Source organism: Notamacropus eugenii, chromosome 1 (genome assembly GCF_028372415.1).
Source record: "Notamacropus eugenii isolate mMacEug1 chromosome 1, mMacEug1.pri_v2, whole genome shotgun sequence".
Classification (NCBI taxonomy): domain Eukaryota; kingdom Metazoa; phylum Chordata; class Mammalia; order Diprotodontia; family Macropodidae; genus Notamacropus; species Notamacropus eugenii.
This window is the reverse complement of record NC_092872.1, coordinates 722,300,703-722,326,218: the sequence shown is the minus strand read 5'-3', so window position 1 is coordinate 722,326,218 and position 25,516 is coordinate 722,300,703. Positions and strand designations below refer to the sequence as shown.

Genomic DNA, 25,516 nt, shown 5'->3' with positions numbered 1-25,516 from the left:
CACATTGTACTTTAACCCTTACATAGTGATGTCCTTTTGGTCTGCTTTGAACACAAAGAACAACAAAAATGAACAACTCTGGCTAAATACTTTCATAAGGAAATATATGTTATTGAGAAATGAAAGCAATCATAAAGAAAAGACATTAGATGTTTTGGCCATGACATATTATACAAAGGGCAGCCCCAAGACACTGTAATAACAGATAATTCTCCTTCACTTGGCTGGAAAGTCTCATCTCCTTCAGTTCAGTCTAGATTGTAATTAGTCTTATCTTATGAATCCTTTTCATGTTTTATCTAGATAAGACTTTGTTTCAGACTTTCAGGAAATTAACCAGATTTTTTTCTTTTTCTTCTCTCTCTTTTCTATAATCAAACATTCTCCCCCTCACATCCCAGAACATGCTCTACTTGTCAGCTTCTCACAAACCTGACAGAACATTGTTGATAAAATATTATTTTTTATCCTTTCTGATAAGGAAGAAATTTCACTTTTCTCTCTCTTCCTTTGGTTTTTCTGTCTCACAGACAAAAGACACATTTGTCCCAGATTCCATAGTAAGACATTCCTCCACTTTATTCCAATTGATCATATCAAATATGTCTCTCAAGTTTTCATTGACCTCTTAATGACTGGTTTTAAATGTTGATTCTCACTAAACTAGGATAAGACTTTTAGGTTAGTTCCCTTTTTGTGCTTCAGTTTCCTCTTCTCACTTGATGAGGGTTAGACTGCCTGAATTCTGGAGTGTTTCTCAGGTCTAAATCTTGTGATTCTTGATGGTTTCGGAGCTGGTGACATTCCAAGATGTGTCTGTGGACTTCACCCCTGAGGAATGGGACCTCTTAGACCATTCTCAGAAGCAGTTTTACAAGGCAGTCGTGCTGGAGAATACCCACAACCAGCTTTCCTTGGGTAAGGACATTTCCCCTGGCCACTCTTATTCTGCTACCAAAGGAAATATCTTCATTTTTCAGTGTGCTGACATTGGAGCACTTATCTATTACTAGAAAGGGAAATGTTCTGGTCTCCAGTGTCCAAGAGACAGGGTGTTTCTGCTGCCTGGTTTTCCTCTAGAAGGGCAGTACATTGTGAGAAGATAACACATATGTTCTGTTGTTGCTCCTGAAACTGTCTCTTGGCAATCCTAGGTAGCTTGAGGTAGGTCAGTGTGAAAGCATCTCAGATGTAGAACTAATCCTATGGATTATTTAGCCCAACCTCTCCCTGGATATTAATTTTGTCTACCAAATATCTGAAAAGTGTTCAGCCTGCTTCTCTTTGTAACCTCTTCCTCTTTGGGATGGGCCAAGTATTTAGGATATCCTTCTTTTTGAGAAGCATCACTTTGTACGTCACAATTTCTAGTTGTGCCTAGTGTCTCACATTTGTCCTTAATCTTTCTTTAAATTGCCTCCAGTATACAACACAGGTGGTGGGAAAGGACAGAGGGAGATGAGCCTTTCTTTTCACTTTCTGTTCATCAGCTGTGGGGTTAAGTCTTTTCTTTACAACATTATGTTATTGGCTCATACTGTTATCCCCATCTGGCATTTGAGAAAACTGAAGCAAACATAGGTTAAGTGACTTTTCCAGACACACACATTTAGTAACTGTCTGAGGCTGGATTTAAACCCTGGCATTCCTCACTCTAGTCTCAGGCCTCTCTCCACTATACTACCAGCTGCCTCTAATTTCTAGATAATGGGAACTCTGCAATGAGTCCATCTTCCTATCAAGAAGCTGCACTATGTTCAAATTTTCTGATTCCCAGTTGGCTCCATGATCTCCCCCACATTTCCCCAAAGTTCTCAAAAATAAATGCTGTGGAAACCATGCTTAAGGACTTCTGGCCAGCATCTTGTCATCCTTGATTGCATACCCCTAACAATGGCAGGAAAAAGAGACTGGCCAAGAGTTAGAATTTGACTAACTGAGGTTCATCAAGTTCCCCAAAAGGAGAATCTCACCAGAAGAGCAGTGATTTGCTGAATGAACAGTAACCAGATTTTTATAAGTTTCATGGGGTGAGGAGTTGAGGAGGAGACAGAGCCAGAGCTGATCCATCAAGCTCTAGTCTGCTGGAGCTGAATGCTGATCTGGCACATCCTGTTTTAGTTACTTGCATTACAACCATTAAGGGAAGAATAAGCCAGATGTTTGTGAACATGAAGGAGTGATTCTCTAAATGGAGTAGCTTTGTATGTACACTGTTTTCCCTAAAGAGAACTAAATTCTAAGTATTTCTCCATGTTCATTCCTTTTCACACATTATCAGGGCTTCCAGTTCCCAGAGAATATTTGGTTTCTTATTTGGAGGAAAGGGAGGTGCCATTGATGCTGGAAAAAGAAGGCCTGAGGAGCTGCTGTCCAGGAGAGTGAGGTAAAAGCAGGCACATGAGAGCTGTGTCTCTTGGTGTTGTAGCAAAGCAAGTGCTAGATTTGGGGGAAGGAACACCTGAATTGGGATTCTTTTTCAGAGACTTTTAGCAGTGAGTCTGTGCACAAGTCACTGAACCCCACTGATTCTCAGTTTCCCCATCTGTAAAATTAGAAAGTTAGATACCATGCAAATAAGCTTTCTCCTACTGATAAATCTATGATCAAAAAAAAAAAAATGCATTGTTTAGAATTTGGGGCCATGGAACTTCCCTGGAAGTGCAAAAGGGGGTTAGGCTTTTAAATATGGTCTCTTTCTTAGGCATTTTTCTTATCAATGAAGACTTAGAAAGTTGCTGCTATGTGCCATACCCTCTCTTAAGCAATATAAAGAGATACAAGGAACATCCCTTGCTCTCCTGGTGTTCATGGACTGTGTGGGCACATGACATGCCAGCAATCATTTAGAAACCTGTTACAAACAAGACATTGGATCTCATTGAGAGAGGGAATGTACTATAGTGAAGGAGGACTGGAAAGGCTTATTGTGGAGGGTGGGCTCTAGCTGGGGTTTCAGGGAAGCTGGGATGGCATTCCATGTCTGGAGATGGCTTAGAAAGCCCAAACATTTGGAAGGTGGAGTGGCCTCTTCACAGAACAGAAGTGAGGCCTATACCAGTGGATTATAGCATGTTTGGTGGGGATGTGAAGCAAAAGAATATTTAAAAGAACAGGAGAGTGGTATGTAAAGAGAAGGTGGATGATTAATAGCTTTAGAACAGATTTTATATTAGATCATCTTCCTAGGGAGCCACAGGAGATTGTTGAGAATGTGGTGATATGGTCAGTCAAGAATTTTAGGAAGATGATCTTTGTAAGTGAATGGTGGAGTATAGGGAGTGGAGGGACAGTTGAAGCAGCTTGACCAAGTATAAGGTTCTTGGAATAACTCTGGTGTGTGGTGTTTGGAACCTGAATCAAGACAGTGGAAGTGTTGGGAGAGAAGGGGGTGTATGGGAGAGATGTTATTTGGGTGAAACCAGAGGACTTAGGAGAAGATTGAATATGGGGGACAGAAGTGTTTGTGAAAGTCAGTGAGGAATGCATGACACCTCATTTATGAGCCTGCTCTAATGGGAGGATGCATTGGAGAGCATTAGGAAAGTAGGAAGATGGGAGGGTTGAAGGAAAGAGAATGAGTTTGGTTTGGGGAACAATGAGATTAGTGTTGCTAAATCCCAGAAAGAGTGAGAGAGAAAAAGAAGCGTGATTGCCTATGAAAAGCTGTAGAGAAGGAAAGAAAGTTGAGGATGAAGAAATGACTAGTGAATTTAACAACTTGCAGGTTTTTGGTAATTTTGGAGAGAGGAATTTCAGTTGAACAATGAAACTGGGAGCTAGACCGCAGAGAATTTCAGAGAAAGGAATTGGAGACACCAGTTGTACCTCCTGCTATTTAGCCGAGAAGTGGAAGAAAGACGCTGGAAAAATATCTCTGGGATTGAATGGGTCAAGTGATCATGTTTTGAGCATTAGAGAGAAATGGTTTGTAGTAGTAGGAAAGGAGTCATTAGTGTGGGAGAGACTGGAAAGTAGTGAAAAAAGGGAATGCTGGAGGGGGCAGTATACTGAGGAAGATAAAGTCCTGGAATCAATTGGTTTAAACGTGGAAAGGTGTTTCCTTTAGCTAGAAGATGGAACATCATTTCATCTGACTCATAGAAGATGAGGAGGATAAGATAGTTCTTGATAAGTATCCAATTTTTTCTTTTCTTTTTAAATTTTATTTATTTTTAGTGTTCTACAATCACTAGAATAAAACTTAAGTTTTTTTCCCTACCTACCCCACATCTTCCCCCTCCCTCCCCAAGATGGCCTACAGTTCTATATAGGATCCACACATACATTCCCATTAAATACATTTTAACTATAGTCACGCTGTATAGATTAACCAAAATGAATGGGAGAAATCATATAACAAACCAAAACATAATACACATGCAAAAAAAATTCTGCTACATTCTGCAGTTTAATTCCATAGTTCTTTCTCTGGATGTTGAGGGCATTTTGCCTCAGAAGACCTTTGGGATTTTTTTTTAAGTCCATGCATTGCTATGAAGTTCCAAGCCTACCAGAACAAAACTCTCACACACTGTAGTCATTGCTGTGCACAAAGTTCTCCTGGTTCTGCTCCCTTCACTCAGCATCAGATCATAAAAGTCTTTCCAGGCATCTCTGAAGTCTTCTTCTTCATCATTTCTTATAGCACAACAGTATTCCGTTACATTTACATACCATAATTTATTCAGCCATTCCCCAGTTGATGGGCATCCCCTTGATTTCCAGTTTTTGGCCACTACAAAGAGTGCTGCTATAAATATTTTTGTACATGTGGGACCCTTTCCCATTTTTATGATCTCTTGGGGATATAGTCCTAGAAATGATATTGCTGGGTCAAAGGGTATGCACATTTTTGTAGCCCATTGGGAATAGTTCCAAACCACTCTCCAGAATGGTTGGAGGAGCTCACAGCTCCACCAACAATGAATTACTGTTCCAACTCTCCCACATCCTCTCCAACATTTATCATCTTCCTGTTTTGTCATGTTAGTCAGCCTGATAGGTGTGATGTGGTACCTCAGAGTTGTTTTCATTTGCATCTCTCTAATCAAAAGTGCTTTAGAGTATTTTTTCATATGATTATACATATCTTTAATTTCTTCCTCCGAAAATTTCTTGTTCATATCCTTTGACCATTTATCATTTGGGGAATGACTTGTATTGTTGTACATTTGACTTAGTTCTCTATGTATTCTAGAAATGAGGCCTTTATTCCTGAGATTAGATGTAAAAATTCTTTCCCAATATACTACATCCCTCTGAATTTTGGTTGCATTGGGTTTGGTTGTGCATAAACTTTTCAGTTTAATGTAATCAAAATTATCCATTTTGCACTTCATAATGCTTTCTATCTCTTCTTTAGTCAAAAATTCTTCCTTTCTCCATAAATCTCATAATTACAGTATTCCTTGCTCCTCCAATTTGTCCATAGTATCAATCTTTATACCTAGATCATGTACCCATTTGGACTTTATTCTTGCGTACACTGTCAGGCATTGGTCTAGGTGTAGTTTCCACCACACTGTTATCCACTTTTCCCAGCAATTTTTATGAAACATTGAATTCTTATCCCAGAAGCTGGGGTCCTTGGGTTTATCAAACAGTAGTTTGCTATATTCATTGCCCACTGTGTCGTGAGTACCTAGCCTATTCCACTTGTCTACTCTTCTGTTTCTTAGCCAGTACCAAGTGGTTTTGATAGTTGCTGCTTTATAATACAATTTGAGATCTGGTAGTGCTAGGCCACCTTTCCTAGCATTTCTTTTCATTAATCCCTTTGATATTTTGGATCATAATCGAACAATATGTTGTTTACAAGAAACACATTTGAAATGGGGGGATACACACAGGGTGAAGGTAAAAGGTTGGAGCAGAATATATTGTGCTTCAACTGATGCAGGAAAGGCAGGGGTAGCAATCCTAATCTCAGACAAAGCAAAAGCAGAAATAGATCTAATCAAAAGAGATAAGGAAATAAACCATATCCTGCTAAAATGCGTTGTAGCAATGTCATTACTAAACATTTATGCTTCAAGTGGTATAGCATCCAAATTCTTAGAGGAGAGGTTGGAGGAGGCAAAGGAAGAAATAGACAGCAAAACTATACTGCTGGGGCACCTCAACCTCCCCCTCTCTGAACTGGATAAATCTAACCTCAAAATAAACAAGAAAGAGGTTAAGGAGGTAAATAAAACTCTGGATAAGGTAGATATCATAGATCTCTGGAGAAAATTGAAATGGAAATAGAAAGGAATATACCTTTTTCTCAGTGGTACATGGCACATATACAAAAATTGGCCATGTTCTAGAGCATAAAAACATCACAGTCCAGTGCAGAAAGGCAGAGATAGTTAATGCATCCTTCTCAGATCATAATGCAGTAAAAATTATATGTAATACAAGGCCATGGAAAGATAAACCAAAAATTAATTCAAAACTAAATAATCTAATCCTAAAGAAGGAGTGGGTTAAACAACAAATCATAGAAACAATCAACAACTTCATTCAAGAGAATGACAATAATGAGATAACCTACCAAATCTTATGGGATACTGCAAAAGCAGCTCTTAGGGGAAACCTTATGTGTTTGAATGCCTACATGAATAAAATAGAGAAAGAGGAGATCAATGACTTGAGTATGCAGCTGAAAAAGCTAGAAAAAGAACAAATTGCAGATCCCCAAGTAAATACCCAATTAGAAATACTGAAAACCAAAGGAGAGATTAATAAAATTGAAATTAAGAAAACTATTGAACTAATAAATAAAACCAATCGTTGGTTTTTTGAAAAAAACTAATAAAATTGATAAACTTTTGATTAATTTGATTAAAAAAAGAAAAAAACAAATTACTAATATCAAAAATAAAAGGGGTGACCTCATCTCCAATGAGCAGGAAATTAAAACAATAATTAGAAATTACATTGCCCAACTTTATGTCCATAAATTCGACAATCTAAATGAGATGGATGAGTATGTTAAATAATAGAAATTGCCCAGATTAACAGAAGAGGGAGTTGAATGCTTAAACAACTCCATCTCAGAAAAAGAAATTGAACAATCCATTAATGAACTCCCTAGGAAAACATCTCCAGGGCCAGATGGATTTACAAGTAAATTCTATCAAACATTTAAAGAACAGTTAATTCCAATACTATATAGACTATTTTAAATAAGATTTTAGCAAAACAAATACAGCATCTTATCACGAGAATAATACATTATGACCAGGTAGTATTCATACCAGAAACGCAGAGCTGGTTCAATATTAGGAAAACTATTAGCATTATCGATCATATCAACAACAAAACTAACAGAAACCACTTGATTATCTCAATAGATGCAGAAAAAGCTTTTGACAAAATACAGCACACGTTCCCATTAAAAACACTGGAGAACATAGGAATAAAGAGAACTTTCCATAAAATAATAAGCAGTATATACCTAAAACCTTCAGCAAGCATTATATGCAATGGAGATAAACTAGGTGCATTTCCAATAAGATCAGGGGTGAAACATGGAGATCCATTTTCACCACTATTATATTCAATATGGTACTAGAAATGTTAGCTATAGCAATTAGACAAGATAAAGAAATTGAAGGAATTAGAATAGGCAAAGAAGAAACTAAGTTATCACTCTTTGCAGATGATATGATACACTTAGAGAATCCCAGAGATTCAAATACAAAAATACTTCAAATTCTAAACAACTTTGGAAAAGTTGCAAGTTACAAAATAAACCCATACAAATCTTCTGCATTCCTATATATTAGTAACAAAGTCCAACAGCAAGAGATAGAAAAAGAAATCACATTTAAAGCTAGGGTAGACACTAAAATATTTGGGAGTTTACCTGGCAAAACAAACCCAGGGACTATATGAACACAATCAAAAGTTACTTTTCACACAAATAAAGTACCCAATTTTTTCAAAGAAAAAATAGAAGACAAATTTCTCTGCTGAGAAGGTGAGTGGAGGGGTGGAGAGTGGGAACAAGCAATACAGGTTAGTCGTGAAAAAAATTAAAGGAATTGGAAAAGCTCCTGTGGTGAACCAGATAAGGACTGAGGTACATGGTTTTCAATCCCTTCAGTCATTTGTGAGTCATAATGCCATTTGGGATTTTCTTGGAAAAGATACTGGAGTTTTTTCCCATTTATTTTTCAGGCTCCTTTTACAGATGAGGAAATCAAGGGTAAGAGCCTTAAGTGACTTGCCCAGGGTCCTAACTCTAGTAAGGGTCTGAAGCTAGATTTGACTTGAGTCTTCCTAACCAGTGCTCTCTCCAGTGCACCACCTAACTACCCCAAGGAAGTCAGGGAAAGGTCAAAGGATACCCTTGTCACAGTGAGGTCCACCCTGAAGATACATACCCTAAGTTTGTAGTGTACCCAGGCAGCCTAGTTTTATGATTGTCTCTCCATTCAGCAGCATCTAAGTACTAGCAAAGGCTGTGGCCTCACTTAGAATTAATTCAAATATATGCTTTACCTAAATCATCTACCTGTGTCCCTTCTTTGATCTCTAAGACTCAATCTTTGGCCCCTTCTTGCAGAATTGTTGGGCAGATTCATTGAATTTGACAGCCACTCTCAGTCTGATGATGTGAGTAGTAGAAATTCCTAGGTGTTCCATAGTATAAGATACTTCAGGAGCCTTAAAAGATGTCTCTGCAATCTTTAGTATAGACCTCATCTGGTCCCATGAGGGTTAGGACCAGATAAAGTTCACTCAAATAGGAGATAAGGTGCAAGAGAGTAACAGGGCTGAGGCTAGAACCTGCATTTGCCAAATAAGAAACAGACCAGAACATAGGAATTCAGGTAGTATCTGGGGCCTGATGTCAGTCATGGACCAGTCAGTCAATAAGCATGGATTAAGCACCTCCAGTTTTCGAGGCACCTCACCACATTTTAGGAAGGGAAAAGGTGCAGTCCCTGCTGTCAAGGAGCTGCCAGTCTGTCATAGAAACATGAAAATGGTTGAGAAAAAGCAAGAGATCAGGAACCTTGGTCTTAGGTGATCCAGGGAAAGGAGAGTTTTTGGTAGCAGAAAGATATCTAGTCCAATGGGATACAGTGGAATAAAGGGGAATTCAAGGAGTGAAATAATAGTTTAAGGAGAGGAGAATTAGGGAAAAAAGATTCAAATCAGGACAAGAAAAAATCCAGGTACACCTCAGAGATATTACAGAATCAATTCCAAATCTCTGCAGCAAAGCAAATATTGCAATGAAGTGAGTCACCTGTACTTTTGTTTTTTGAGTACATATAAAAATTATGTTTATTACATACTGTTGTCTGTTACATGCATAATATTATTTTGCTTTTTAAAAGTACATATTTTAATTTGGAAATATTTTATTGGTAATAAAAACTTACTGTATCTGAGCCTTCAGTGGGTCCCAAACTTCTTTCTGGTGGTAGCTCTGATCCAGTGTTGCTGCCTATTGACTCATCAGCATTGTCATTGCTCAGTTGCCATGGCAGTTTCTAAAAATAAGGCAACAGAGGTTACCATATTGATAATGATTGACTCTTCTTTTCCCTTGAACTTAAAAACCCCACTGTAGGCTTAAATTGGCCTAATTTCACTATTTTTGTGTCTCAGAGAATAAGAAGACCCAAAGGGAAGGGAGAAAAAAGTCAAGCATACTAAAAGATAACATTGTTTCTTAAAAAAAGGTAGAACAAAAGTAAGTACCATGGAGAAGGCCCATCTAGTTCTGTGGACAGAACATTCCCACTTGTAGGATTTTTGTTCTAGTCTCAGCTGTAGGGATAGTTTTCATTATCACTCAGCCATTCTGAGCTCATGGCCTGACTTTATGTTGTAGTAAGAACATTGAGTCTGCCATTTTCACAGGTATTTCTGAGGCTCCAATATGACTGTCTGCAAAGCTCTTTGCAAGTCAAGTTATCCTACAAATCTGAGTAATGGCATTTTCAAACAATTGTGATTGTGTCTTTGAAGACTTTTATCTGCACCTGGGGAAGGATCATGTAGATCAGTTTCTTTTCCTGCAATGGAGGGAAAGGTTTATAGTTGTATGTGTGTGTACATGTGTCTCTGTATATATGTTTTACTATTTGTTTTTTTGCAGAAGGAACTATTAGACCTAGAAGGAAAGAGACTACTGAAAAGCTAAGGATTTCTGTGAAGGAAAGACACCAAAAAAACCTCATGGGTGATAGCTATTGTGACTTCACTGGGAGAGAACTCTATGCTATAAATGATGGAATCCACACAAGAGAGAAACCTTATGGTTGTCATCGTTGTGGGCAAACCATGGGTCAACAGTCATCCCTGATTTACTTTCAAAAAAGTCATACTGGAGAGAAACCACATGAGTCTCATGAATGTGCTGAACCTTTCAGTGAACACTCATCCTTCCTTTTTCATCACAGTATTCACAGTGAGAGGAAACCTCATAAATGTAATCAGTGTGAAAAGGCTGGGAGTTGCAGCTCTAGTCTTGCTGTACATCAGAGCATGGAGATTAGAGAGCAACCTTATGAATATGATAAACTTCTTAAGGCATTCCCACAGAGCTCTGAGTTTTCTGAACATCAGAGAATCCACAATGGTGAGAATCCTTATGAATGTAATCACTGTGGAAATGCATTCAGATTTAAACATGATCTCACTGTACATCAGAAAATCCATAAGGGGGAGAAACATTATGAATGTTCTCAATGTGGAAAGGCTTTCACATATAGCTCCATTCTTGCTGCACACCAGAGAATCCACACGGGAGAAAAACCTTATGAATGTAATCAGTGTGGAAAGGTTTTTAGACAAAACTCCCAAATTGCTGTACACCACAGAATCACACTGGAAGGTAACCTTATGAATGTAATCAATGTGGAAAGACTTTCAGACAGAGCTCAAATCTTGTGGCACACCAGAGAATCCACACTGGAGAGAAACCTTATGAATGCAATCAACGTGGAAAGGCTTTCAGATGAAACTCTCATTTTGCTGTACACCAGAGAACCCACACTGGAGAGAAACCTTACGAATGTAATGAATGTAGAAAGGTTTTGAGTTCTAGCTCCACTCTTGCTGTGCATCAGAGAATCCACAATGGAGAGCAACCTTATGAATTTAAGCAATGCAGAAAGGCTTTCAGAAAACTAAACTTTCAGACTAAACTCCCTACTTGCTGCATGTAGCAGACACACTAGAGAGATATCAAATGTGACAAAACTTTTTAGATACACTCTAACTTTACTATACAATGCTGATGAAAGCAAAGCTGAAGAGACGTAATTTCCGGGTAATCATTTAATTATGGCCAGTTAATAATTAATAAACAGTGGTCATTTAGCTATCTCTTACAAACCAGAGATGAATCATGGAGCCCTTTCAACACTTACATGCCTCAGATAAGTGGGAGTTTCCTACAGGCATAAATCAATTGTGATTAGTTAAAACTTAATGACAAAATAAGTATTATAATGAGATTTGGACTCATTCTAATGAAGGATTCGTTTGGGGGGGGCAGAGTGGCATGAACCTTGACTCTATTTTGGAGAAAGAGACTTACGTCTATCCAGATCGCCCTTACCTAGGGCAATCTGGACCAGATGGGTCCACTGCCCCTCAGACCTGTTTGAATAAAGCACAATGGGCCAGAATTCACCTAGAATAAAATCTGTTTAAATTTTGATCAGATCTAAATATTCACAGTTGTGCAAGTCTTGCCTATGATTTCTTCTGATCATCAACCCTGCCCTTCAAAGATTGGTTGAATCACAGTGGCCAATCTTTGAATGAGGAAATGGGGAAAAACTTTAGTCCTAATTCATTAATTGTTTATTTATATGGGAGAAATATTAATCTCTCACATCAGAAAATCCATTCTAGAGGTCATATCTCATTAATGTAATCAGTTATTTCCTATCAGAAATCACCTTAGATAACAATCATATTCCCAAAATGAATGTACAAAGACATTCAGATGGACTATGGAGCATGTTAGACATCAGAAATTTCACCTAATAGTCAAGCACTGTCTGGAGTCAGGGAAGGTCTGCAGCCAGAGATCATCTCTTCCTTCATATCAAGGATTCCTAGTGGAGAGAAGACTTATGTACGTGCTCAATGAGGACCTGCCCTTCCTTGCAAGAGGCAGGTCAGTAGACTGCACAATATTCACGGTAGAAGGAAGCCTTGTAAAAGCCACAATTGTGGGAAGGTCATCACCTGAATTTCATAAATTTTTGTTTGTGTGCTGCAAATGTATGCTGAAGAAATCTTCCTAGAGATAAAACTGATGGATCTAATTAATGAGCTGTCCTCTCTCCCAGTAGCACAGACTTCATCAGACATTGTATATTTCATATAGTGCATGAAACCCTAAAAAGGGATTCAATTTATCTCAGAAACCCCAAGGTTTCTCAAGACTTCCCTAAAATATGCCATGACCCCCTAGGGTGAAGCCTGCCACTGGCTTCTTCACTTTACTGCACTCTCCCACTGTGGTGAGACACCTTTCCTGCTCACCCTTCAAGCTGTCCTAGGCTGGCAATCTGGTTCACTCCTCTACAACTGATTCTGAGTCATTATTGCAAGGTTATTTTCAAGGGAATCTGGAAGAGCCTAGACAAGTCAGTGCTTCACCTTACCATCTTGGCTCCAGTGGTCCTTATGCCCATGTTTTGAAGTAATACTCCCTTGATAGCTCAAATTTTCTTGCAAAGGTCTTTTGTCTTTTCCATTCAATTGTTCTATTTTGTTGCAATGCTCATTCAAGAAAACCTCATCTCTCCTTGCTAATCTCATAAATTATGAATTCATTGGGGGGAAATCTCCCCTTTTCTTTTCCCTTTCCTTCTTTCCTTAGCTATTTGTAAGGCCTCATCAAACAGCCATTTTGATTTGTTGCTCTATTTCTTTGGAATATATTTAGTTGTTGCCTCCTGTACAATGTTAGGAACCTCTGTTAATGGCTCCTCAGCCACTCTGTCTCCCAGACCTAATCCCCTCACTCTATGCATCACTGTCATTTCCTATCCATAAGTCATCCTATTTTATCATATCTTTAGGGTCTAATGGTTTTCCCTGTTTTCTTCCATTTGAGTCTGAATTTTGCAGGTAGAAGCTCAGGGCTTGGGCCTCGGTCATCTGCAGATTCACATTTTCACTGATTGTGTGGAATGTCACCCCCCTCTGCCTTTTCCCTAGAGTATTTTTTTTGCAGTTTTATGGTTTCATATAACATTGGCCTCTTTGGAGTCAGTGGTTGGAAGATAGACTTGTTGCTGTGGTATTGAATGGTTTTCCTTGGATTTGAACAGTACTTAAGTATATGTGGGAAAAATCTTGCTGGAAATAAAAGTTAGGGATCTAATTAACAAGATTAAGTCTCTTGCTCAAGCCCTCAATAGATTTCCCTACATAAGAAACCTCATTAAACGTTGAAATGTACTTACTCTGATTAAATCCCTCAAGATACAGCTTTTCTGGGAGCCAAGATGGAGGAGTAGAAAGACACACATATGCTAGCTCTGAAGCCCATAAAATATCTGGAAAGAAGAACTCCCAACAAATTCTGGAGCAGCAGAAGACACAGAACAACACAGTGGATGAGATTTCTGTTCCAGAGAATCCTGAAAACCTGATGCAAAAGGTCCATAGTGCACTGGACCTGGAGCAGAGCCCAGCCCTGCCTCGGCCGTGCAGCGCTGAGGGGAGCAAATCCGAGCGGGCCTCAGGGACGGAATCTCCAGTAGCCTCGTGGGTCTCTCCACCCACAAGTGAGAAGGGTCAGTGAGAGGGTCTCTTTGGCTGGTCGAGAGGGGAGTGGATTGTCCCCGTAACTCAGGCCCCCGTGGGAGGCAGCAGCAGAGGACAAGGGCAGGAGCCTGGATCCACTGTTGAAGGTGTCTGCATAAACCCCCAGAGGGAACCGAGCGGTGAGGCAGCCCTGCCCCTACCTGAGCACCTGAACTTAATCTCACACTGAACAACAGCCCTGCCCCCACCCAAAGCCCTGAGGCTGGGAAGCAGCATTTAAATCTCAGACCCCAAGCGCTGGCTGGGCGGATCTGGAGGCGTGGTGGCTGCGGAAAGAAAACTCAGAAGTCAAGTCACGGGCTGAGAAAATGTCCAGAAAAGGGGGAAAAAAAAATAAGACCACAGAAGGTTACTTTCTTGGTGAACAGATATCTCCTCCCTTCCTTTCTGATGAGGAAGAACAATGCTTACCATCAGGGAAAGACACAGAAGTCAAGGCTTGTGTATCCCACACATCCAAAATAAATATACCATGGGCTCAGGCCATGGAAGAGCTCAAAAAGGATTTTGAAAATCAAGTAAGAGAGGTGGAGGAAAAACTGGGAAGAGAAATGAGAGAGATGAAAGAATAGTATGAGAAGCAGGTCAACACCTTGCTAAAGGAGACCCAAAAAAATGCTGAAGAAAGTAACACCTTGAAAAATAGGCTAACTCAATTGGCAAAAGAGATTCAAAAAGCCAATGAGGGGAAGAATGCTTTCAAAAGCAGAATTAGCCAAATGGAAAAGGAGGTTCAAAAGCTCACTGAAGAAAACAGTTCTTTCAAAATTAGAATGGAACAGATGGAGGCTAATGACTTTGTGAGAAACGAAGAAATCACAAAACAAAACTAACAGAATGACAAAATGGAAGATAATGTGAAATATCTCATTGGAAAAACAACTGACCTGGAAAATAGATCCAGGAGAGACAATTTAAAAATTATGGGACTACCTGAAAGGTATGATCAAAAAAAGAGCCTAGACATCATCTTTCATGAAATTATCAAGGAAAACTGCCCTGATATTCTAGAACCAGGGAGCAAAATAAATATTGAAAGAAACCTCCTGAAAGAGATCCAAAAAGAGAAACTCCTAGGAACATCGTGGCCAAATTCCAGAGTTCCCTGGTCAAGGAGAAAAGATTGCAAGCAGCTAGAAAGAAACAATTCAAGTATTGTGGAAATACAATCAGGATAACACAAGATCTAGCAGGTTCCACATTAAGGGATCGAAGGGCGTGGAATAGGATATTCCAGAAGTCAAAGGAACTGGGACTAAAACCAAGAATCACCTACCCAGCAAAACTGAGTATAATACTTCAGGGGAAAAAAATGATCTTTTGATGAAATTGGGGACTTTCAAGCATTCTTGATGAAAAGACCAGAGCTGAAAAGAAAATTTGACTTTCAAACACAAGAATGAAGAGAATTATGAAAAAGTAAGCAGCAAAGAGAAGTCACAAGGGACTCACTAAAGTTGAACTGTTTACTTTCCTACATGGAAAGAAAATATTTGTAACTCTTGAAACTTTTCAGTATCTGGGTAATGCTTGGGATTAAGTACTAAGTATTAAGCTCTAAGTACTCCATATCTATCACCTGTTCCATCTGCCTTCATGGCCGCTACAAAAAATTGTTCTCATCCACCCATTCCACCAGAGGAAGTTTTCACACACTTGAGGTAGACACCCCCCTAACTCACCAATGGATTTGGAAACACTTGGTTACACTCAACCTGGTTTACTGGAGTGTGACCAATGCACATGCTGCACCTTCTTGGAGCCACAGATGAGAATTAGGTGGAACAGGTGGATACCAAAGTTGGAAAGAACCTCAAATAGGGCTCTGCAGTCATCACACCAAAGGTACTGGTCTTCCCTGAGCACACTCTACACCTACACTATGTAAATTAGTGGCAGAGGGAAGAGAGGGAAAGAGTGTTCGAATCTGGAACTCAAAAGTATAAAATATATATATATATATTAAAAAAAAACGTGTAGTAAGGGGAAATAATATTTCAGAAAATGTAAACAAGGAAAATAGAGGTTCTCCACCATTCAGCATGGCACCATCCACTGACTGCAGCAAACAGAGAAATTGTGAATCTTCTTTGAATCCCATCACAGTTATCTTAGGAAGATTTTGAAGGTCACCTGGAAAAGTACTGGACTCTGGCTTTCTCATGTTAGATTGCCAATCATTCACGTTCTGTAGCAGAGAGCACAACTCTGATGGTCTGGCCATGTTGAAACGCCAAAAGTATGTTTTCCTAAAAGACTTTTATGGAGAACACATGCAAAGTAGGCACTGACAATGTGGTCAGAAGACATAATACAAGGGCATTCCAAAGGTCTCTGAAGAATTTTGTAATCAGTGGTGAGTCATCAGAGACAGTGGCAAAGGACTACCCAGAATAGCTTATCAACACCAAAGAACATGGTGTGCTGTGCAAGCAAAGCAGATGTCTAGTATGTCAAAAGAATAGTGAGATGTGCAAATGGAGAGGCCTCTCCACCCCAAATATTCATGGGGACTATTTGTTCCCAGCCTGTGGTAAAGCCTTCTGGCCTCTTTTAGTCTGATCATCCATGGTCACAAACACTGTACTTTTACCCTTACATAGTATTGTTATTTTAGGCTGCTTTGAACACAAAAATCCAACAACAATGAACAACTACCTTACTAAATATTTTATTAATGAAATAGTAAGTTATTGACAGATGAAAGCAATCATAAAGAGAGGGTAAAAAATGCTTTGCCCATGACAGGTTATATCTAGGGCAGTCTCAAGACCCAATGTAATGACACAATTCTCCTTCACTTGGCTGAAAAGTCTCATCTCCCTTAGTTCAGTTCAGGTTATAATTAAGTATCTCTTATGAATTGTTTTCATGTTTTATCTGGATAGAACTTTGATTCAGGCTCTGAGGTAATTAGCTAGATATTTTTCTTCTCTCTCCTTTAATCAAACATTCATTCTGCCCCTTACATAATCTACTTGCCAGCTTTCACAAACCTGACATAATATTATTTAGAACATTGCTTTTATCAGTTCAAATAAGGAAGAAATTTCACATTTCTCTCTTTCTCTTCCTGAGATCTTTCAGAATCACAGATAACACACAAAATTTGTCCCAGATTCCATAGTAAGACATTCCTCAGGTTTATTCCAAGTGATCATATCAAATACTTTTCTCAATTTTCACTGACTTCTCAGTGACTATGGTTTTAAGTATTGACTCTCTTACTCAACAAGGATATGACTTTTAGGTCAGTCCCCCTTTTGCACTTCAGTTTCCTCTTCTCACTTGATGAGGGTTAGACTGCCTGAATTCTGGAGTCTTTTTTAAGTCTCAATCTTGTGACTCGATGTTTTAGGAGCTGGTGACATTCCAGGATGTGTGTATGGACTTCACCCCAGAGGAATGGGACCTCTTAGACCATCCTCAGAAGAAGTTTTACAAGTAGGTCATGCTGGAGAATGCCCACAATCTACTCTCCTTGGGTAAGGACATTTCCCCTGGCCCCTCTGCTATCAAAGGCAGTATCTTCATCCCTTATTGTGCTGGCTTTGGATCATTTATCAATTACCAGGAAGGGAAATGGGGTGTTCTTCTGTCCTTCTGCTGCCTTCTACATCAGACTAGATGGTGTGAAGATAACATGTATGTTCTCTTGTTGCTCCTGTAGCTGTCTCTTGGCAGTTCTAGGTAGCTTGAAGTCAAAGATCAGATCAATGCTGAAGCATCTCAGTTGTAGAACTAATCCTCTGGATTATTTAGCCCAAGCTCTCCCTGGACATTAATTGTTTTTGCCAAATCTCTGAAAAGTGCTCAGAAAGTATGGTTCTCTTTGTACCCTCTTCCTCTTGGGGATGGGCCAATTATTTAGGATATCCTTCTTTTTGAGAAGCATCAGTTTGTAACTCTCAGCTTCTGGGTATGCCAAGTGTCACACGTTTCTCCTTAGTCTTTCTTTAAATTGCCTCCACTATCCAATACAGGTGGTGGGAAAGGACAGAAGGGAATGAGGCTTTGTCTTCATCAGCTTGTTCATCAGCTGTTGTGTAGAGTACTTTCTTTACAATGTTATGTTATTAGCTGATATTAATATCTGCATCAGGCATTTGAGAGAACTGAAGCAAACAGAAGTTAAGTGACTTTTCCAGAGACACGCAGTTAGTAATTGTCTGAGGCTGGATTTAAACCCTGGCATTCCTCATTCTCATCCCAGGACTCTTGCCTCTGCACTACCAGCTGCCTCTAATTTCTAGATTATGCAAACTCTGCGTTGCATCCCTCCTATGGGGAAGGTGCACCATGATTAAATTTTCTCATTCCCAGTTGGCTCCATCACCTTTTCCCCCACCTTTCCCCAAAGTTCTCAAAAATGAATGCTATGAAACCATGCTTAAGGACTTCTGGGAACCATCCTTTGCTCCTTGCTCTCATGCCCTCTATACATGGTAGGAATAACAGACTGGCCAACAATTTGAATTTGAGTAACCTTCATTGAGTTCCCCAAAAGGAGAATCTCGCCATGAAAGTCACTCCTTGAAGAAACAGTGAAAAGTTTTTATAGGTTTCATGGGTGGATAGGAGACAAAGCCAAAACTGATTCATCAAGCTCTAATTTTCTGGAGCTCAATGCTGACATGGCACATCTTTTTTTGATTACAAGCATTAATGGAAGAATAAGTCAGATGTGTGTGAGCATGTTGGAGTGATTCTCAAAATGGAGCAGCTTTGTATGTACACTATTTTCCCTAAAGAGAACTCAATTTTAAGTTTTTCTCCATGTTCATCCCTTATTCCACATTCTTAGGGCTTACAGTTCCCAGAGAATATTTGGTTTTTTATTTGGAGGAAAGGGAAGCACCACAAAAGCTGGAACAAGAAGGCCTGAGGAGCTGCTGTACAGGTTAGTGACATGAAAGCAGGTATATGAGAGCTGTGACTCTGAGTCTTGGGGCAGTGCAAGTGCTAGATTTGGGGGCAGGAACACCTGACTTGTGATTCTTTCTCAGGGATTTTTAGCTATGTGTCACTCACATAGAATTAATCCTAGGATATACTTTACATAACTGATCAACCTATGTCCCTTCCTTGTTCTCTAAGGCTCAATCTTTGGACCCTTCTTGGAGAACTGTTTGGCAGATTCAATGAATCTGACAGCCACTCTGTCTGATGAAGTGGGTATTAGAAATTCCCAGGTGTTCCATAGTAAGAGATTCTTCAAGAGCCTAAAAAGAAGTCTCTGTAATCTTTACCATGGATCTGCTCAGGTCCCATCAGGGTTAGAACCAGAGAAAGTTCACTGAAATAGGAGATAAGGTGCAAAAAGGAGAGAAACAGGGCTGAGGCCAGAAGCTGCATTTCACAAATAAGACAGAGACCAGAATATAGGGATTGAGGTAGAAGCTCGGGCCTGGTGTCAGTCATGGGTCCTGGCAGTCAGTCAATAAGCATGGATTAAGCGCCTCCGGTTTTGTAGGCACCTCATCAAGTTTAGGAAGGGAAAAGGCAGTTCCTGCTGTCAAGGAGCTGCCCATCTGTCATAGAAACATGGAAATGGTTGAGAAGAAACAACAGATCCGGAACCTTGATCTTAAACGATCTAGGGAAAGGAGAGTGTTTGGGAGTAGAAAGCTATCTAGTTCAGTGGGATACACTGGAATAAAGGGGAACTCTAGGTGTGAAATTAATAATCGTTTAAGGAGAACAGAATTGGGGAGGATTCAGAATCGAGACAAGAATGAGAAAAAATCCAGGTACATATCCACCATATTGCAGAATCAGTTCCAGACTTTGGTGGTAAAGCAAATATTGCAAGCAAGTGAGTCACCTGACCTTTTTTTCAGTGCATATAAAAGTTATGTTTCTGATATACTGTTGTCTATTACATGCACAATACTGTTTAGCTTTTTAAAAGGACATATTTTCATTTGGAAATATTTCATTGGTAATAAAAGCTATCCCAGCCTTCAGTGAGTCCTAATCTTCTGTTTCGTGGGGTCTCTGGTCCAGTGTTGCTGGCTGTTGACTCATCACAGTTGTGATTGCTCAAGGCTGGCAGTTGCCATGGCAGTTTCTTACAATAAGGCAACAGTTAAGATTGCCACCTACAATGATTGACTCTTCTTTTCCCTTCAACTTATAAACCCATTCTAGGCTTATGAATTGGCCTGATTTCAATATTTTTGTGCTTTGGAGAATAAGACCCAAAGGGAGGGAGAGAAAAGTCAAGCATACAAAAATAAAACATTTTTTCTCAAAAAATGTAGAACAAAAGTAAGTGCCATGGAGAAGGGCCATCTAGTTCCATGAACAGATCATGCCCACTTTCAGGGTTGGTGGTCCAGTGTCACCTGCAGGGATACTTTTCAGGTCACTCAGTAATTCTGAGCTCATGGCCTGACTAGACATTGTAATAAGAATGCTAGGTCTGCCAGTTTCACAGGTATTTCTGCAGACCCAATATGTTTGTCAGTGAAGCTCTTTGTAAGTCAAGTTATCCTGCAAATTTGAGCTAATGGCATTTTAAGACAATCATGTTTCTGTCTTTTATGACTTTTTTCTTCACCTGGGGAAGGATCATGTAGATCAGTTTATTTTCTTGCAATGGAGGGAAAGGTTTCTAATTATATATCTGTGTACATGTGTGTCTGTGTATATGTTTTACTGTCTGTTTTTTGCAGAAGGAATGATTAGACCTGGAATGAAAGAGACTACTGAAAAGCAAAGGATTTCTGTGAAGGAAACACAGGAAGAAAACCTCATGAGTGATAGTCCCTGTGACATCACTGGGAGAGAAATTTGTGCTATAAATGACAGAATCCACACAGGAGAAAAACTTTATGGTTATCATCATTATGGAAAAAACATGAGTCAACAGTCATCCCTGAATTACTGTCACAAAATTCATACTGGAGAGAAACCAGATGAGTCTCATGATGTGGTGTATCTTTTAGTGAACACTCATCCTTCCTTTCTCCTCACAGTATTCACAGTGAGAGGAAACCCCACAAATGTAATCAGTGTGAAAAGGCTGGGAGTTGCAGCTTTAGTCTTGCTGTACATCAGAGCATGGAGACTAGAGAGCAACCTTATGGGTATACTAAATTTGGAAAGGCATTCCCACAGAGCTCCAGTCTTACTCATCATCAGAGAATCCACAATGGTGAGAAATCTTGTGAATGTAATCATTGTGGAAATGGATTCAGATTTAAAGGTCACCTTACTGTACATCAGAAGATTCACACGAGGGAGAAACCATATGAATGTAATCAATGTGGAAAGACTTTCACAAGGAGCTCCAGTCTTGCTGCACATCAGATTATCCACACTGGAGACAAACCTTATGAATGTCATCAATGTGGAAAGGCATTCCCAAGGAGAGCAAGTCTTGTTACACATCAGAGAATCCACACTGGAGTCAAACCTTATGAATGTAATCAATGTGGAAAGGCTTTCAGAAGGAGCTCCCATCTTGCTACACATCAGATTATGTGGAAAGGCTTTCAGAGACAGCTCCAGCCTTGCTGCACATCAGAGAATCCACACTGGAGAGAAACCCTATGAATGTAATCAATGTGGAAAGCTTTTTAGACAAAACTCCGAACTTGCTGTGTACCAGAGAATCCACACTGGAGAGAAACCTTATGAATGTAATCAATGTGGAAAAGCTTTTGTACAAAAGTGCCTACTTGCTACCCATCAGAGAATCCACACTGGACAGAAACCTTATGAATGTTATCAATGTGGAAAAGCTTTTGGACAAAAGTGCCTACTTGCTACCCATCAGAGAATCCACACTGGAGAGAAACCTTATGAATGTAATCAATGTGGAAAGGCTTTCAGAAGAAAGTACCATCTTGCTGTACACCAGAGAATCCACACTGGAGAGAAACCTCATGAATGTAATCAATGTGGAAAAGCTTTTGGATGAAAGTGCCTACTTGCTACCCATCAGAGAATCCACACTGGAGAGAAACCTTATGAATGTAATCAGTGTGGAAAGTCTTTCAGAGACAGCTCCAGTCTAGCTGCACATCAGAGGATCCACACTGGAGAGAAAGCCTATGAATGTAATGTGTGGAAAGTCTTTCAGAGACAGCTCCACTCTTTTTTCACATCAGAAAGTCCACACTGGACAGAAACCTCATGAATGCAATCAATGTGGAAAGACTTTCAGACTAAACTTACTACTTGCTGCACATCAGAGAATCCACACTGGACAGAAACCTTATGAATGTAATCAATGTGGAAAGGCTTTCAGAAGAAAGTACCATCTTGCTGTACACCAGAGAATCCACACTGGAGAGAAACCTCATGAATGTAATCAATGTGGAAAAGCTTTTGGACAAAAGTGCCTACTTGCTACCCATCAGAGAATCCACACTGGAGAGAAACCTCATGAATGCAATGAATGTGGAAATGCTTTCGGTTACAGCTCCACTCTTGCTGTACATCGCAGAATCCACACTGGAGAGAAACTTCATGCATTTAGTCAATGTGGAAAAGCTTTGAGAACTAAACTCCCTACTTGCTGCACATAACAGAATCCACAGTGGAGAGATACACGATGTCATAAAACCTTTTATATACATTATCACATTACCATACAATTCTGCTGAAAGCAAAGTTGAAGAGACATAATTTCTGGGTAATCATTTAATTATGGCCAATTAATAATTCATAAAACAATGGTCACTTAACTCTCTCTTACAAACTAAAGATGAATCATGGAGACCTTTCAACATTTATATGCCCTTAGATAAGTGGGAGTTAACCTATAGGCCTAAATCAATCCTGATTAGTTAAAACGTAATCAGAAGGAGTATTATAATGAGATTTTGACTTATTCTAATGAGGGACTCAGTGGGGAAACATGAATCTTCACTCAGTTTTGGACAAAGAGACTTATTTCTATCCAGATCACCATTGCCTGGGGCAGTCTGGATCAGAGAGGTCCACTTCCCCTCAGACCTGGTTTACTAAAATACAATGAGCCAGAGTCCACCTAGAATAAAATCGCTTTAAATTTTGGTCATATCTAAATTTTCCCGGTTGAATAAATCTTGCCCAAGATTTCATCTGCTCATCAGCCCTGCCCTTCAAAGACTGGCTGAATCACTTACAGTGGCCAATTTCTGAATGAGGAAATAGGAGAAAAGTTTAGTTCCCCTTCAGTAATTGTTTCTTTATATGGGAGAAATATTCTTTTCTCTCACATCAGAGAATCCATTCTAGAGGACATATCTCATTAACATAATCAATATGAAAAGTATTAAGGCTAACATCATTCCTTATTTTCCATCAGAATTCACCTGAGATAGAAACCATATTCCTGTAATGAATGGGGAAAAACATTCAGATGGACTATTGAACTTGTTAGACACCAGAAATTTCACCTCATGAACAAGCCCTGCCTGGACTCAGGGAAGGTCTGCAGCCAGAGATCATCTCTTCCTTTACATCTAGGATTCCTAGTGGAGAGAAAACTTAGGAATGTGCTCAGTGAGGACCAGCCTTTTCCTGGAAGAGGCAGGTCACCAGGCACCACATTCTTCACACTACGGGGAAGTCTTAGAAAAGCAGTAATGGTAGGAAAGTCATCACCTGAGTCTCATAAATATTTTTGTTTGTGTCCATTGGAGAAATCTTCCTGGAGATAAGACTTAAGAATTTAATGAATGGGTGTTGGTCTTTCCCTGGAACACAGACCTCACTAGATATTGTGTATTGCATATAGTGCATGAAGCCCTAGAAAGAAACTGAATTTATTTCAGAAACCCCAAAGTTGCTCATGACTTCCCTAAATTATGCCATGACCCCCTAGGATGAAGCCTGCCACTGGCTTCCTCACTTTACTGCACTCTCCCACTGTAGTGAGGGACCTTTCCTGCTTATCCCTCAAGCTGTCCTAGGCTGGTAATGTGGTTCACTGCTCCAAAATTGGTTCAGAGCCATTATTGCAGCATTGTTTTAAAGGGAATTTAGAAGAGCGTAGACAAGTGATTGCCTCAGCTTGCCGTCTTGGCTCCAGAAACCCTCATGCCCCTATTTTCAGGAAATACTCCCTTGATAGCTCAATTTTTCTTGGAAAGGACTCTTGTCTTTCCCATTCAATTGTTTTCTTCTGTTTCTTTGCCATGGTCATTTCAGAAAACCATAATTCTCCTTGATATTCTCACAAATTATGAATTCATTTGAGGAAATCTCCCCTTTTCATTTCCCTTTCCTTCATTCCTCAGCTATTTGCAAGGCCTCATCAAACAGCCATTTTGCTTTGTTCTCTTTCTTCAGGATATATTTACTTGTTGCTTCCTGTACAATATTAGAAATTTTTTTAATATGACTGTAGATAGTTTTAATTCTTTGAAAATTTCCTGTTCATATCCTTTGACCCTTAATCAACTGGGGAATGACTTCAATTCTTGCAAATTTGACTCAGTTTTCTATACACTTTAGAAATGAGGACTTTATCAGAGGCACCAGTTGTAAAAATTCTTCCTTTCTCTGCTTCCCTCCTTAGCTTGGTTGCATGGGCTTTGTCTGTGCAAAAACTTTCCAGTTTAGTGTCATTGAAATTATCCATTTTGCATTTCATAATGTTCTCTGTCTCTTGTTTGGTCATACATTCCTCCATTCACCATAGATCTGGCAGATCATCTACTCCTTGCTCCCTTGATTTGCTTACAGTATCAGCCTTTACACCTAAACCGTATGCCCTTTGGGACTTTATGTTGGTGTACAGCGTCAGACACTGCTCTGTTCCCAGTTTCTCCCGTACTGGTTTCTAGTTCTCCCATCAGTTTTTGTCAAGTGATTAATTCTTTTGTCAGACGGGTCTTTGGGTTTATCAGACAGAAGTTGCTGTAATCATTCAGTACCGGGTCTTGTGTACCTAATGTGCGCAAGGTCTACCCCTCTATTTCTTAGCCAATACAGGTAGTCTTGATAATACCGCTTTATAATACCACTTATGATCTTGCTTGGCTAGGCCACCTTCCCTAGCATTTTTTTTTATCGTATTCATTCTTGATATTCTGGACCTTTTGTTCTTCCAGATGAATTTTGATGTTATTTTTTCCAGCTGTACAAAATAATTTTTTGATAGTTTCATTGGTATGATGTTGAATAAGCAAATTAATTTAAGTAGAACTGTCATTTTTATTGTACTAATTCAGGCTACCCTCAAGCAACTGATGTGTTTTCCAAATATTTAGATCTGACTTTATTTGTGTGAAAAGTTGAGGTGGACATTATTTACCCCACCCCCACCCCCACCCCCTGCCCAGAGCCCCTGGGTTAAGAAATGTCTGTTGAGTTTCTAGGCAGGGTTGGGCCTAGTAGCCACTTTCTGTTGTGCCCCTTTGCCTAGCAGCCACTCTCTGTTGTGCCCCCTGGCCTAGCAGCACCTAGGAACCCCTGTCAAAACCATTCTGTGAAAAATGTGTGCTTTTGGAACCGCAAGACTGTACTGGGAAGTGCTAAGATACTAAAAGGCACACACCTTTGTTCAGGGTTGCCTCCTCTGAGGACAGCCGCTGGCTGATAAAGATGCTCCCAAATTCTCAATTGACTCTTGCCTGTGCTTGTCTCGGTCCATCCATTTCAAAGTGTTCTGTAATTGTGTCCATGTATTTCCTGGGTTTGCTTTGGCAGGTTCACTCTCAGATATTTTGCAATGTCTACAGTAACTTTAAATGCAATTTTTGTTTCTATCACT

The 25,516-nt window shown here is 39.6% G+C and overlaps 1 pseudogene; it reads left to right on the top strand.

The window, feature by feature from the left end:
- Positions 1–710: 710 nt before the first annotated feature.
- LOC140520191 (uncharacterized) lies at positions 711–22,340 on the top strand (annotated as a pseudogene).
- The last annotated feature ends 3,176 nt before the right edge of the window (positions 22,341–25,516 follow it).